Source organism: Mus musculus, chromosome 8 (genome assembly GCF_000001635.26).
Source record: "Mus musculus strain C57BL/6J chromosome 8, GRCm38.p6 C57BL/6J".
Lineage (NCBI taxonomy): Eukaryota > Metazoa > Chordata > Mammalia > Rodentia > Muridae > Mus > Mus musculus.
In genome coordinates, this window is record NC_000074.6 from 40,612,263 (window position 1) to 40,626,837 (window position 14,575).

Consider the following 14,575-nt stretch of genomic DNA (forward strand, 5'->3'; position numbering starts at 1 on the left):
CAGATAGGAGTGAGTTTACTCCAGAGTTTATGACTCATCTGCCTCTGTGGAGAAGCAAACTTGCAGCCTGTCCTGGTGACTGAACACTGGTGACTCTCCCTAGCCCTTTGAGTATAAACTGTCTGATGCTCTAAATAAAGTTGGCTACTGCATGAGACTTTAGCCCCACTCATTCTTAGGCCCCAATCTCCCAGGTTCATGGCTAATTAGAGCAGTCAACTGTATATTAATTAGTATTGCCCATAAGAGCACCCGTGCCTGTGCTACAGGCAAGCGGTAAATGATTCTAGATGTCTGTGAGGCTGTTAGGGTCTTACACTGGAAAGGACGAGAAAAGACCCATTTTTTAGGATCACAGGGATCACTGAGCAAAGACTTCTTTATGCAACTCATGAAAAACTCTTCTCCAATTCTATGAAGCTTCTTAATCATTTTTTGATTGGTTGGTTTTTTTGTTTTGTTTTGTTTTGTTTTGTTTTTGTTTTGTCTGTGTTTTGTTTTATTGACATAGGGTTTCTTTGTATAGCCCGGCTGGCCTAGAAGTCTTTGTAAACCAAGCTGGCTTCAAATTTAGAAGGATCTGCCTGCCTCCGCCTCCTGAGTGCTGGGATCAAAGGTACATACCACCATGCCCTACCATTTTCTTAGCTTTTAAAACTGGTTTGTTTGTTTTCCAACTGTGGGACAAGTCCTATTTCACTTCATGTTTAAGCATCTCGTAATGTATAAGGGAGAAATCATGCCTAGAAGCACCACCCAAGCACAAGCAACGTTCATCCTTTAGAACACTGTGGAAAACATCTATGCTTCACTGTAAGTGGGTGTCATGAGGTACCGGGGTGTGGGAGGGAACAGTTCCCAGGAGAGCAGGGAGGAATCCAGTCTGCCTGCAGCATCAATCCAGCCTTAGTCAAAACTGTCCAGTCACACAAACCTTGGGAGTTTGGAGACTCAGAGTGTAATTAAGGAAGAGGCAGGCCCCATACATAGCTGCACCAGGGAGTAAAGATGGACAAGAGACGCTAAGACAATCAGTAACAAGATGTGCAAGGGAAGAAAGAAAACGTGGAAGCCGGCAGGCACTCTCGGGACTGTTTTGGCCTTCTAAAGGAAAGAGAAGAGAGGTATTCAATATCCCAAGAAGCATCACACATATCAGCCCCAATCCAAGCTGTCATGGGCCGTATAAAAAAACAAAAAAACAAAAAAAAAACAAAAAAACAAAAAAAAAAAAAAGAAAAAGAAAACCCAGCAGTAATACAGAAAAAGAAAGTTTTCAGCTGTGTTCTATATTGTGCCATGCATTACACCATCACTCTGCACATCTGACCTCCTAGCAGAACACTCACCAGTCAGGGATATGAATTCACAATCACCTCAAGCAATATTATACATAAAATCTGAGTTCTGAAAACAAGGTGATTTACTTAGGTAAAACTGCAGTGCAAAAATTTCATTTTCAAACACCACCAAGACATTATTATTCCTTGAGACAAATCCAAAGACAGAAGCGTGGACACAGGAAACAAGAGCCCAAACACTGGGACAGACTGACTTTTAGGGTTCTCAGAACTAATAGAAGAGCAAAGAGTAAACACATGATTGCAGTCAACAAGACGCGCGGCACTGCGCTAGGTCCCGAGGAAAAACAAACCAAACTGGGCAGGATAGCCGTTGTATGGCCGCGGGGACTTTACAGAGTCGATGCAAAGGACTGCAACGGTTTAACATCCTTTTCTATTGCCATCTCATCTGCTGGTCTAGGCTGAGAAGAATAAAGGACTTTTTAAGCTTTTCTAGGACAAGGCTGAAAAGCTTCAATCAAAACACAGGGCTCCATCTCCCACTGCCAGGTCTGAAAGCAGACACCCTGGCTGCAGAACAGCATCCTTCCTCTTTCCATTTCTGCCTAGGAGTCAGGAGGTGGATCTTATAAATCACCAAGAAACAGGACCTCTCTCCAGCAATTCTCACCACGCCTTCTGTTAATCTCACCATAAGAGGATATTGCTTTCCATCCTGCAGGTCAGATACAGGACTGGTAACTCTCTGGGTTCCAGAATCATCTGAGACTACCTGGGTTAAGAACAGCTGCCATGCCGGACAAGGAATTCACAGGTAGAGTTACCATTCAGTGAAAAGGATGGGGGAAGGACCAATGGCAGTGGCCACAAAGTGTTCTTGGCCAAATACCAAGTCTTCACTGCTATATAAATTAGGCTGAAGGTCACTGTCAATCATTTAGGGGAAGAGATCCAGCGACTGTTGAACAGAGAGAAATCAAAATGTCTGCAGCAGCCAAAACCTATGACAAGTTTATGTTCTAATCTAAGAAAAGCAGCTAGATAAATAGTTTGCCATGCTAAATTTGGTATCGTGACATTTTCTGACTCTACCAACATGAAAAGGAAAGTATTCACAAGTCAAGACGCCCGGGCTCTGGATCGGGTTCCGAAATGGGACTGCTAGGCAGAGGCAGTTAAACTCTCTGCTTCTGGTCTGCAGGAACAACCTAAATAAATGGCTTTAACTTCTCCTCCACTCTAGGATGCCATAGCTCTCTCTCAACAGTACAGAGATCACCCAGAACACAAGACAGCCACCGTAGAAACATACATGGCAGTGACGAAGTCACATGGGAAGGTGGCTGACCAACAGAAAACTCTTCCAGCTTTCTAAGGAAAGGAAGGTATAGCCTTTGCCACAACAGTATCTGAACCAGTCCAGAAGCTATACTGTTCAACACAGCTCTAAGCACAGAGTGGAGCCATGAACACCCCACATGTAGGCACACCTTCCTAGTTGTTGGTGGGTCTTCAGGCTAAGATCTCCTGTCTTACAACCCTCTTGCATTTTCCTCTTCTGATAAGTTAGGAAATGACTGGCTGCATGCTACAGTATCTGGAAGATCTCTTGAGTTATTTCTACCTGCCATAATTATAGTTTGGTTTTAAGTATGAATTGGTGGCCTTATTATAGCATTAAAGATAAAGCCTTTGGTTGACTTAATGAAACAATCATCAGGATCTCTACTTTGGCATTACATATAATATGATGCCATTTGTCTTAAAGTTGAATAAAAAAAGCCTTTCTGGGCTAGTGAGACAGCTCAGTCAGTGGAGAGGCTGTGAGTTCAATCCCAGAACTTGTAAAACCAGAACTGTAAAATCCCAGTATTGTAAAACCAGGCAAGGATCATAGATCAAAACTCCAACCTCCAGTTTCCTGAAAACTCCCATCAGACTCCAATGTAGTAGTGAAAAGGCCTAATGAAGCTGGAGAAGTGACAAGCAAGCTGGCTGGCCATCTGAGCCCCATCTGTTCTCTTCTTGTTTGATGGGGAAACCCTGTGTCCATTGAGAACAGCCTAGTTTCCTGATCCTCCCATGACTCATAGCAGTGTCCTGAGGTCTGAAAAGGTGTGCATCCCATCAGGAGCTGGAGAGATGTTTTATGACTCGAGTCTTCTTAATATTTTTGTCTTAGTTTCTTCTCTTTGTTGCTATGATAGGAAACACTTTGACAAATGCAACTTAAAGAAAGAGTTTCATCTGGCTTAAAGTCCCAGGTTATTGTCTATCATGGCAGGGGATTCACAGCCTAGGAGTTCCTGTGAGCTAGTCACACTGCGTGCAGAGTAAACAAATGGGGAGGACATGCAGTTCACTTTGTCCACTGTACACAATCCAGAATTCCCTGTCCAGGAAATGGTTCTTTTCTCACAATTAAGTTAGGTCTTTCTGGGAAGGAAGAAATGGCTCAGTATGTATAAAAGCACTAGACGGTGTTCCAGAGGGCTGGGAACTCCCAGCCCTCACATGGCAGATCACACTCATCCGGAGCTCTAATTCCAGAAGGATCCAACACCTTCTTCAGGCCTCTGTGAACACCAAGCATATATATATATATGGTACAAAGGTCATGCATACAGGGAAAATACCCACATACATATAAACATTTTTGTAATTAAAAAGATGGGCCTCATATCAATTAACCAACTAAGATAGCCCCTCACAGGCATGTCAGACTCTTACTCCAGGAGATTCTAGAGTCTGTCAGGTTGGCAATTAACAATAACATCCACTTGTGAGCTTGCCATCATCCTGTGAGCTTGCCACTAGCTCACAGGAACTCCTAGGCTGTGAATCCCCTGCCATGATAGACAATAACCTGGGACTTTAAGCCAGATGAAACTCTTTCAAGTTGCATTTGTCAAAGTGTTTCCTATCATAGCAACAAAGAGAAGAAACTAAGACAAAACATTAACAATAACATCCACATTTATATATGTGCATGTGTTAAATGCACATTCTGAAGTTGTTTTGATTATGGAAGGTGTCACTATCTGTGTAATATTTGCTAAGATGTTCCAGATGTTCCAAAACTATAGCCCCACTTAGAGGAGAGACAAAGAGAATGAGAGAAGAGAGGAGAGGAAAAGGAGAGGAGGGGGAGAGGGAGAGGGGATGAGAGGCAGAGAGGGAGATGGAGAGGGAGGGAGAGAGAGAGAGAGAGAGAGTGAGTTGTACATCTTAGCTGTTCTCAATGAAAGTAATTATTACCTATGACAGAGACTAAAATATTACTTCTTCTTCCTCCGACTGAATACTCACATCTATAACACAGTTCCTTTGTTAAAGTAGTAGTAACCAGAGATGTACTCAATTATAGTTGGCAAAGCACCCTGATACACAAGAAAAAAACTGAAGCAAAATCAACTCCTTCAGACCATTTAGGATCACTATAATCTCGTAATTATGGAGGAGGGGTAACTTTTTCTAATTTAAACAGGAAGCACTTCTTTCCTCCCTGTATAAGCCTGCCTAGCCAAATAAAGAGCGGCAGTCACGAAGCTCAAAGGCTTTCCAGTCCAGCCTTTCGGTAAGGAAAAAAAAAAAAATTCAAGGACATCCATCGTTTCCCCAAAAGGCAGATTTAAACTGTTCAAAACTATAAAACCAATGGAAGTCTTTTTCCCAGGACCATTTTATTCAAAGGTCAGAGACAGAAGAACTAAGGGAAGGGCAAAAATCACAGAGCACAGTCCAAGGAAGTAGAGGCTATAGAACCAAAAGAAACAGTCTGCCCGTCAGAAAACCCTTAAAGGCCTTCAGCACACTGCATTGAATGAACCTTTAAAAGGAAACTCTTGAGACTGTACTACTGTGCAATTAATTATTTCAAAAACACAGTTAATAAGCATGGCACCTGCCAATTAACTCACTAAAGACTAGACAGCCGACCCTAGCAGTTTAATTTTCTTCAATTTATACTTATTATTTAGTTATATTAATTTGTTGAATGTTCATCGTGTACCAGAAGCCCAGACGATTTATTATTTAGTTAATTCCCAATGGGTTAACTAGGCACAGATTCTTTGACTCCATCCATCTCTGCTATGAACCTTCTAAGGAGAAAGAAACACCTCATCCACACAGGGCACAGGCCAAAGAGAGGTTGTTAGATAATCCGTCTACAAAGGTCAGTGGCTCAGAACACCCAGTTCCTCACACAGCAGCTCCTGACCACACCCTCCCTGCATGCGCTGGGTTCTCTGCTCCAGGCTACTCCAGCAAGCCAACCTTCCCATTCCCATCAATCGCATCAAAGGACAGAGAAGTAAGGTTATCAGACGCTCCTTCAGCATCTGCGGTTCCCTGGGTCACATACTGATGCAACCTGAGAGCAAGGACTGGGGGCCCAGGCCACACACCCTGCATGCAGACTGAGCAAAGATCTTCAGAGCCAAGGAGGAGGACAGTGACTCAAGTCTAAAAGAACATCTTCCCTGAGTTCTACTGAGAGACGTCCGTCTACACACTCTCATTGTGTAACTAAGAAGAGCTTCCCTCTGCTGCTGCCGTGACCTTCCAGAGCACAGCCCTACGTGGCCTGATTAACAGATTCTTCCATTCCAAGGGCAGGCCTCGCGGACTGTCCTTTAGAGACACAGTGAAAGAGGGTAATGTACAGTCAAAGCCAAACCTTCACCCGCTTCCCTTCTCTAGTAATGGCTATAGCCCATATTTTCAACACTGTCTCTTTAAACACAACCTTTTCTCTGAATAGGGCTGGATTCATCCAAATTAACTGAAGTGGGAGAACTCAGATTGGGAAAATCCAGAGCCTGGTTGGAAGTAGACTCACAATCTAACAGGCTCAGACAGACCCACATTAGACAAGAAAAACCCATCCCTGTAATCTTGATACAGTTTCAGAACTCCCAGGAGGACAGACGCTTACACCTGACTACATTCACAAAAAGGTGTGAAAGTCTTGCTGGACAATTTTAAGGCACATATTTCAAAAGACCTGTTAACTACATACACAGTCGCAAATAATTCCTGTATAGTTATATCACATCTATGAGAACAAAGGATTTGAGAATTTTTCATCTAAAATGAGAGAAACAATAAACAAAAACAACAAACAAAACAAAAACAAAAGCAAACAAACAAACAAAAAGTCCCATTCTCTGTATTAAAAGTCTTCTACCTGACTTAGGTGAAGACAAGGAAACTAGCTGGACAATTGTGAGCAGACTAGAATGTTTACACGAAAGCAGGATGCTATTCCATCCATGCACTGCTTGCTACGGGAGCAGCTTTGACTGGCACTTAACTGCATCTTTAATTTCCACTCAGGGAGATAACGAACTAAGATGGCGACACAGAGCAACAGCTTCAGAAGAAATGAGAGTGTTGGGAGCTCCTGGGAAGGCAGAAGGGAGCCCTGCGGCTCCCGGACAACACAAACATCTGTCCAGAAGCCATGATACATAGCCAGGCACTTGCAAGTTTTACATGGGGCCGTTAAGATTTATTTTGGTAGGATGACCCTGGATGCGTAAGCTCAAAGGAACATGTGCTGCCGAACAAAAGGATTTATTTCAGCACCACCTTAAAATAACCTCAACCAAAAATACCATTTTCTGCAAGCATAAATAAGAGAAAGAGGTTTAAAATGTTAAAAAGAAATTAAATTAAAACCTGATGCTGGGTGTGATATAATTCAAAAACTAAGTGTTTGGAGCAATCTGTTAAGGACAAATGGATTAAAAAGAATAAAGTGATTTAAAGAAAAAAAATTAAGTAGTTTTAGAAGAAAAAGACCTTGCACTTCCTATTTCCTGCCATGGTTCATTGGCTGATGGCTTTTTTATTGACAGGTACTGCTTGTAAGAGATTCTCTCTACAGACCACCATTTCTGAATCAATACAGAAAGCTAAAGACTGTTTTGTGATAATGATGGATTTCTATATATAAAAAAAATTCTAAATTTCTAAAAGCCTTCTGAATTTGGTGTATTTCTACCAAAAGTATTAATTAGCTAATAAAAGATGAAATAAACCCTTTTTACTTGCAAAGCTCTTTGGAAAGTATGGGAAAATATTTTTCCAAGGCCAAATTGTGCCAAATAGAACTTGTGGTCCAGGGAGAAGCAGCAGCCTGGGCACAGAGAGAGGCAAGCCGTAGCTCCTCCCACCAACTCTGGCCAAGTCCAGGGCCTGGGAAGGGAGGAGTAGAGAGATCATCCATTCAGGGAAAAGCTAGGCTTCATAGCATCCCGTCTACGCATCCTCATGCTGTACTCCTAGGTGCCGAAGCCCTGAAAGACAGACTGCACGGTCTACCACATTCTTCCTCCTCACACAGTAGAGCCCTAAGAGACCCACTGTCCCCCTTCTATGAAATGAGTGTAAATAGGAGGCCTCTCCTGAGTTCTGAAAGGAGACACTGCACCCCTGCCCGCCACAGCGTGGTAGCAAGCTCTGCACATCCTCATAGCCAGGTCCACCCATTAACAGCTCCTTGCCCATCTACCCAGTGCAGCGACCACTCTCTGCCCTTTAAGTTGCTATGATACCTCTGATAATTAACACTTACTTTATACTTACCATGGGCTGCCTTAATGCAGGCTATACTTAAGAGTGCTGCTTAGAACCTAAGCTCAAGGAAAGTACTAGTTATCTTGTGTTTGATCCTGCAGCACCACGAACTATGCTAGGCACACACTTCCTATAGATAGTCCATGGCTTATTGAATTGCAGAAGCAATAAACTGAAACTGCAGATCAACCACCCTCAACTGTAGGATTCCTAGGGATGGGCAACACAAGTCTTTCATCTTTCCCTAGCACGCATGCTAAAAATATTTGTCTAATGAATGAAAATTATTAATGTCTTGGTTAGAGACAAAGACTATGAGAGCTGGTGGGTAGAACTGGGTAAGATTAAACAGGAAGGTACAATTAGTAAATTTAAGTTTTAGACAAGATAAAGAGGAATCATCTATTAGGAATTCGTTGTAAGTGGAGGAAACAAAGAACAGGAATAAGGAATGAAAAGAGAATTCATGGCCTATGACTAAAATGAGACAACCCTGAAGGAAAATAAGAAACAAGGCCACTGAAGGGTCTTGAAGCATGGACACAAAGTCACATTAAACCATATTCTCCATTCATTCATTCATTCATTCATTCATTCATTTATTCAACAATCTGCGGGTTCCTCTCCCTTGAACCAGTATCTTGGATAAGGGAGATACATAAATAGGTGAGATAATGTCACTGTCTACATTCCACATGGGGATGTATGCTCGAGACATAGACAGCACTTCAGATGGACAAACAAAACAAATGTGCGAGCATGCATGTGTTTATGCTAGAGGATCCAAGACCTGCGAGAGGAAATTAAAACAGACACATTGGTAGGGATGGTGGTCTGTAGAGAGAATCTCTGACAAACAGCACCTGTCAATAAAAAAAGCCCATAGCCAATGAACCATGGCAGGAAATAGGAGGTGGGACATTGGCAGGAAGAGAGAGAATTCTGGGAAATAGTAAGAGAATGAGGGAAAAACTCAGCAGAGATAGAATGAGGGGAGACTTGAGAGAGACGCTGAGGAGGCACAAAGGAAGAAGCAGGTTGAGACTGAAAGAGAGGTAACCAGCCATGTGGAAGACAGAATAGTTTGAATGGGTTAAATAAGTTATGAGGTAGTCAGGGAATGAGCCAAAGCTTGTGGTCAAAGCATTTAATAATAAATAATTAGTCTCAGAGTCATCCTGTCTTTCTGGGAGCAGGGGTTGGAAAGAAAAAAATGAAATTTAGTATTATTATTTTTTTAGACAGTGGTCTGCTTAGGAAAGGCTTATCTAATCAAATGGCAAACTATTTCAAAATTGACCCAACTAAGTGAGTCAGGCACATGGAAATGTGGAAAAAGACACCCCAGAAGAGGGGAGGAAACACAAAGGCAGGAAGAGCTCGAAACGCTCAGCTGTGAGGCTGTCAGGTCAGGGTCAGAAGGACTGGACCAGGTGGTACAGGCTGCAGAAACGAGTCTTGGAGGGTCTTCTAGACTATGACGCGGATTCAGCGTCCACACTGAGTGTGGTGGGAAGTCACTGGAAGCTTACAGGGGAAAGCCAATGGGGCTGAAGAAAGAAATCTTCTAGGAATAAAAAGGTTTTCCACACAGAGATTTCAAACACACTGTATAAAATGATTACTAGATGCCTGCTTAACTCCAAATAACAATGTAAATTCCGTGAAACTAGGCCTGTCAGCCTCGCTAACCATCAGAGATCTGGGCCTTTACAGAGGGTCTACCGTACAGGAAGCACACAAGTTCACAAATGAACAGACAGGCTTTTCAAGCTACCTACTTGGCTTGAGGCAGGATCCCTTAGTAAGCCATCACCGCTCAAACTGGCTGAATTGTACCTTGAACATTCTAAGTGGCTTGTGCCTAGTAAGCCACATGCCCGGAGGAATATAACTTTCTTTCCTAGCTTGGCAATAAATTTATTTCTCCGGGAATCAGTGATAAGCAGTGTTTTAATAAGCAAGGAAAAGGGAAAAAGTAAATATACAATTTTTATAAAGTTGTCATGGCCTGCCACAAAGCCTTAAGTGGGAGCTATTTTTAAACAATTTTAAATGGGGCTGTGAGAGGAAGGGTTGGGTCCATGTCCTGGGAAGTGCTCTTACTCCCAAAGGCTTCAACTAGCTGTCCACCAGGGGAAAGGGCACTAGAAAAAAATAGTTCTGACTGTTCCTGGCCTATGAGACATGGTACAAAATGAGCTGTTTGCAGGCCCTCTGAGTGCAGACCAAGAACACAGAGCTCAGCCATCATCACATACAGTCACAGAATTTGGGGTATCTGGTTAAGCCAGTCAGTTTCACATATACTTTCACAGCGTATCCTGTTCAAAGTGGAAAAGTAACACTAAGAGTAAGCTTCAAGATGAGAAAAACCTGTATAAATCTGACCTGTTAAATGGAGCATTGAAGACCCGGCTGCACCTGCAGAGATGGGCAGATATGATGAAAACGTCACCTCCTGTGAGTCCACCAGGAAAGGCTACGCTTCACCCGGCAGTAAAGTAACTAAACTAACGGCAAAGGTGGCCAGCCAGCCACCCACAGGAGTTCTGGGTCTTCAGCACCCAGCCATGCAAATGTTTCCAGGTGCATAGCAAGTGCCCACATGGAATCCCTTTGCGGTAGGAACGGTACTTTCCCTCTGGACAGAGTTACATCCCCCCTTCTCTCCTCCAACCTCCTACAAAAAAGACCCTCCCTCAACAATCTGGGCTTTGCCTCCCAGGGCTCTCTACAGTGACTCCCTGAGCAAAAACGGGATACTTTCCTAAAATTCATGAGCTTGCAGAGATTAGTGTTTTTATTACAAAAAAACTACACTGCGAAAGCATGGGTGTGAACTAGAGTTGGGTTACACAAAGTCATTCTTTGGAGATTGCCTCCAGGGGAGACAAAGACCTAAAGCCACTGTGAATCGCGGAAGTGAGGAAGTAGGTCAAAAGAAATGCTTGGATTGGGAAAATTGTTTTTTTTATTCTCACATTGCATGGAAGTTTTCTCAGCACACAAACCTGGCGTCACCTCCTTTTGCAATGAGAGTAAAAAAAATTATTTAAACAAAAAGAGTGCTAAGACATACCATGAGCCTCATTATTAAGTGTTGTAAAAACATTCTCGGTCTCACCTGCAAAAGTCGAAGGCCGGGAAGCCAAGGTTGCAGGAGTCCTCAGGGACTCTTAGAGATCATATAGCTAGCTGTAGTCCAGATTGTGGACTGACAGACGGACACAAAGATTAAAGGAACAGCCGGGGGTGGTGGCGCACGCCTTTAATCCCAGCACTCGGGAGGCAGAGGCAGGTGGATTTCTGAGTTCGAGGCCAGTCTTGTCTACAAAAGTGAGTTCCAGGACAGCCAGGGCTATACAGAGAAACCCTGTCTCGAAAAAAACAAACAAACAAACAAACAAACAAAAAAGATTAAAGGGACAGAATAAAGTCAGCCCAAACATCTGTGCTGAATTGATTCTCAGCACGTATGCCAAGACAAGTAGACAGGTCAAGTGGGGTCTTTTCAAGAAACAGTCCTGGAGCAACTGGTATTCCACAAGCTGAAGGACCATAGCCCCTCTATTCAACACACACTGAGGGGATCAAAAACCTACACATGTTGAGTTTCTGTGAGCTTAGGTTAGGTAATGGTCTGTAAAGAATGAGGCCCCAAGGAAGGCACTAAGAAAACAGATGACCCTGGACTCCCACCAACTAAAAACTTTACCAAGAAAGACAAGCGACATCCCATGGAATGATCACAAGGCATATAGGTGCTCATGAACACAATCTATGAAGAACACTCGTGGCTCAAAAATGAAAGGCAGACAACCTGGCAGGAAACAAGCAAATGGCTTTAAAACATGTCTCTAAATAAGACATAATCAACACGCACAAGAAAAGTAGTCAAGAAGCTTGTCTGTCTGTCGGTGGGGGGAACCACCCCCGGTAGGGACTACTGCCTACCCTTCACAGAGTAAGTTTTATCCTGAAGCTAGAGAGTGCAGGTGAGGAGCTGGAGCACTGGAACGGCCATCGCTCATCTTTGCTCGACATATCAAATGATGCAATATCGCTGGAAAACGTAGGAATCAAGAGAGCCCTGATTATACACCCAAGAGAACTGGGAAACATGGGTTCCCCAAAACACCTGTACATAAATGTTTGCGGGAGCACTACTCATAAATATTTAGGGGTAACCCAAGTACCCATCAACTAGTAAGTGGGTAAACCACCTTGACTATATCCACCACAGACTATCAGCCAGCAACGGCTAGGACGGAGCTCAGGATGCAGGCTTGAGCTCCAGCGCTGGACCCAGGTAAACGGTGTATGGCAGGGTGTGTCTGTAACCCCAGTACTGAGAAGTCGGCAGCAGAGGGGCCCCAGGGGCTCTGCACCAGTATGAGCTACAGAAACCCTGTCTCAAAACAAACAAGAGTATTATTTAGTAACGTGCCAAAAATTATATGAACCTTAAAACATCACACTAACTGAAAGAAGTTGTTAGGCACAATGAATCACATAATGGAATTTATATAAAATACCCAGAAAAAGGCAAATTGTTAAGACAGAAAAGCAAGTTAGTGGGTGTCTACAATACAGAAAGATACAAAGGGGAAATAACTGCTGAAGGGATATAGGGGTTCACTTTAGAACATCTGTGGGGTTAAAACTGTTTTAAAATTGTATTTCTGTACAAAGGTCATTTTACCTGGAAGACTTGTTACTGTCATGTATGAAGAAGAACCCGGACTCCCAGCCATGTCTTCTCAAGAGTTCTCCATTTTTTCTCATTTTCTCCCACAACATGCACACACATGCCAACACATTCACAGTCTTCACCCAGCTACATAAAAAGATACTGGCAGCTAGATGCATTCTATACTATATGAATGAGTAAAAATCACAACTCAGGAATGAAGAATTCTTTACTTCTATGACAGACTGTGTGCCCTCAATATCAAAGGCTGACTCGGGACAGCAAGACATCATCCAAGTATGGCTAAACCTATTAAAAGGGAGGATTTCAGAAAGCATGGATGCCTCTGTGAGTGTGAGTGTGTGTGTGTCTGTCTGTCTGTGAGCATGTATGAGCATGTGTGTCTGTGTGAATGTGTTTGTGTCTGTGTAAGTATGTGAGCATGTGTATTTGACCATGTGTGTGTATGTCTATGTATGAGTGTGTGTGTCTGTGTGTGTGTGTCTGTATGTATATATATGAGTGTGTGTGTGCTTGTGTGAGAGAGGGGGAGAGAGCATGCATGAACGTGTGTGTGTCTGTATATGTGTCTGTGTGAATGTGTGTGTGTCTATAAGTATGTGAGCACGTGTGTTTGACCATGTGTGTATCTGTGTGTATGTGTGCACTGTGTGTTTGAGCATGTGTGTATGTCTATGTATGAATGTGTCTGTGAGTGTGTGTATGTATGTATATATGTGAGTGTGTGCATGTGTCTGTGTGTGTGTGTGTGTGTGTGTGTGTGTGTGTGTGTGTGTGTGTGTGTGTCAGATGAGGACATCAGATGGCCTGCCCTGCTCCTCTATCACTCTCTGCCTTATTCTCCTGTGACGGGTCTATCACTGAACCGGGAACTTGAGCTTGAAGATCCTACTGATGGCCAGCATGTCCCTGCCGCATCACGATGCCCTGCTTGCAGCCAGCCCATTTTTCACATGGGAGCTTGGAATGGAATCCGGGTCCTCACGCTTGAGGGAACAACCACGCACCCAATGAGCCATCCATCCCTCTAGCTCTAAGTACAGATGACTCTGAGGAATGCCTAACACAACTTCTGTGAGGACTTAGCTTCCTGAAAACTAAAGAAAATCAACTGCTTTAAAATGGACGGGTTCATCCCCACAAATGTCCCCACCTTGCCTCTGAAGTGTGAGAGACCACATGGAGTATCTCCTCTCCTCTGAAGCCGTCACAAACATCAGGCAAACATCAGGACATACAATGCTGCAGCCGGTTCTTTTGGGGAAAATCAAACTGCAATATGAAGAAACAGTTGAAATGGGACCAAAGAATAGAAGGTAGCAACACAGACCTCTGCACAATGATTTAAATACACAGATGTTTATTGTGGTTATTTATTAGTGGTAAAATGGGTATAAGCTAAATATCAAATAAATATTAAATGTTTATCCTAAGGATGATGAAGTACCTGAGAACTTGACTGCTTACCACATAGCAAGCAACCTCCCAGAATCCCTATAGACACAAGGCATCTGAGTGAGAAACAGAAGATGCTATTGGTCACTGCACACACGGCTCCCCTGCCTGCCCCCTCACAGTGTCCAGGGGACAATACAGAGCAGTGTGCTCAGGATTTATAAAAACATCAAGACATGTAAGCAGGCTTCCAATAAACCTGAAGAGTCCTTGCCTCCAAAGAAAACAGTAGATTTATTATTGTGGGGGAAAAAATGAAGTCATTCCATGCTACTTAGATTGATATGCCTGGGGGGGAGGGGGAGAGGAGAGAAAATGTAAGCTGTTCATTATACAATATCCTTCAGATCCTGCAGAACCAAAGTATGAAAATATAAATGACCCACAAGACCCATCTCCCTAAATAACTTGTAGTTAAACCACAGACTATAATTATAGTCTGCAAGATTATTAAGTCATTTTTTTTCAGAAGAAAATTCAATAAAAAAGAACACGCAAAGAGAGAGAACATGGTGAA

General features: G+C 43.1%; 1 protein-coding gene across 3 annotated transcripts in view; it reads right to left on the reverse strand.

Moving 5' to 3' along the window:
* Positions 1-14,575, reverse strand: part of Mtmr7 (myotubularin related protein 7) — an 86,737-nt gene that overhangs the window by 64,064 nt on the left and 8,098 nt on the right. For 2 of the 3 annotated variants that reach the window (XM_030243678.1, XM_017312902.2), the window contains exon 2: positions 13,757-13,875. The exons of the other annotated variant lie outside the window; for it this stretch is intronic. The gene's annotated coding sequence lies outside the window, so the exon portion shown is untranslated. The remainder of the gene's footprint in view (positions 1-13,756; positions 13,876-14,575) is intronic. 3 annotated transcript variants of the gene reach the window in all.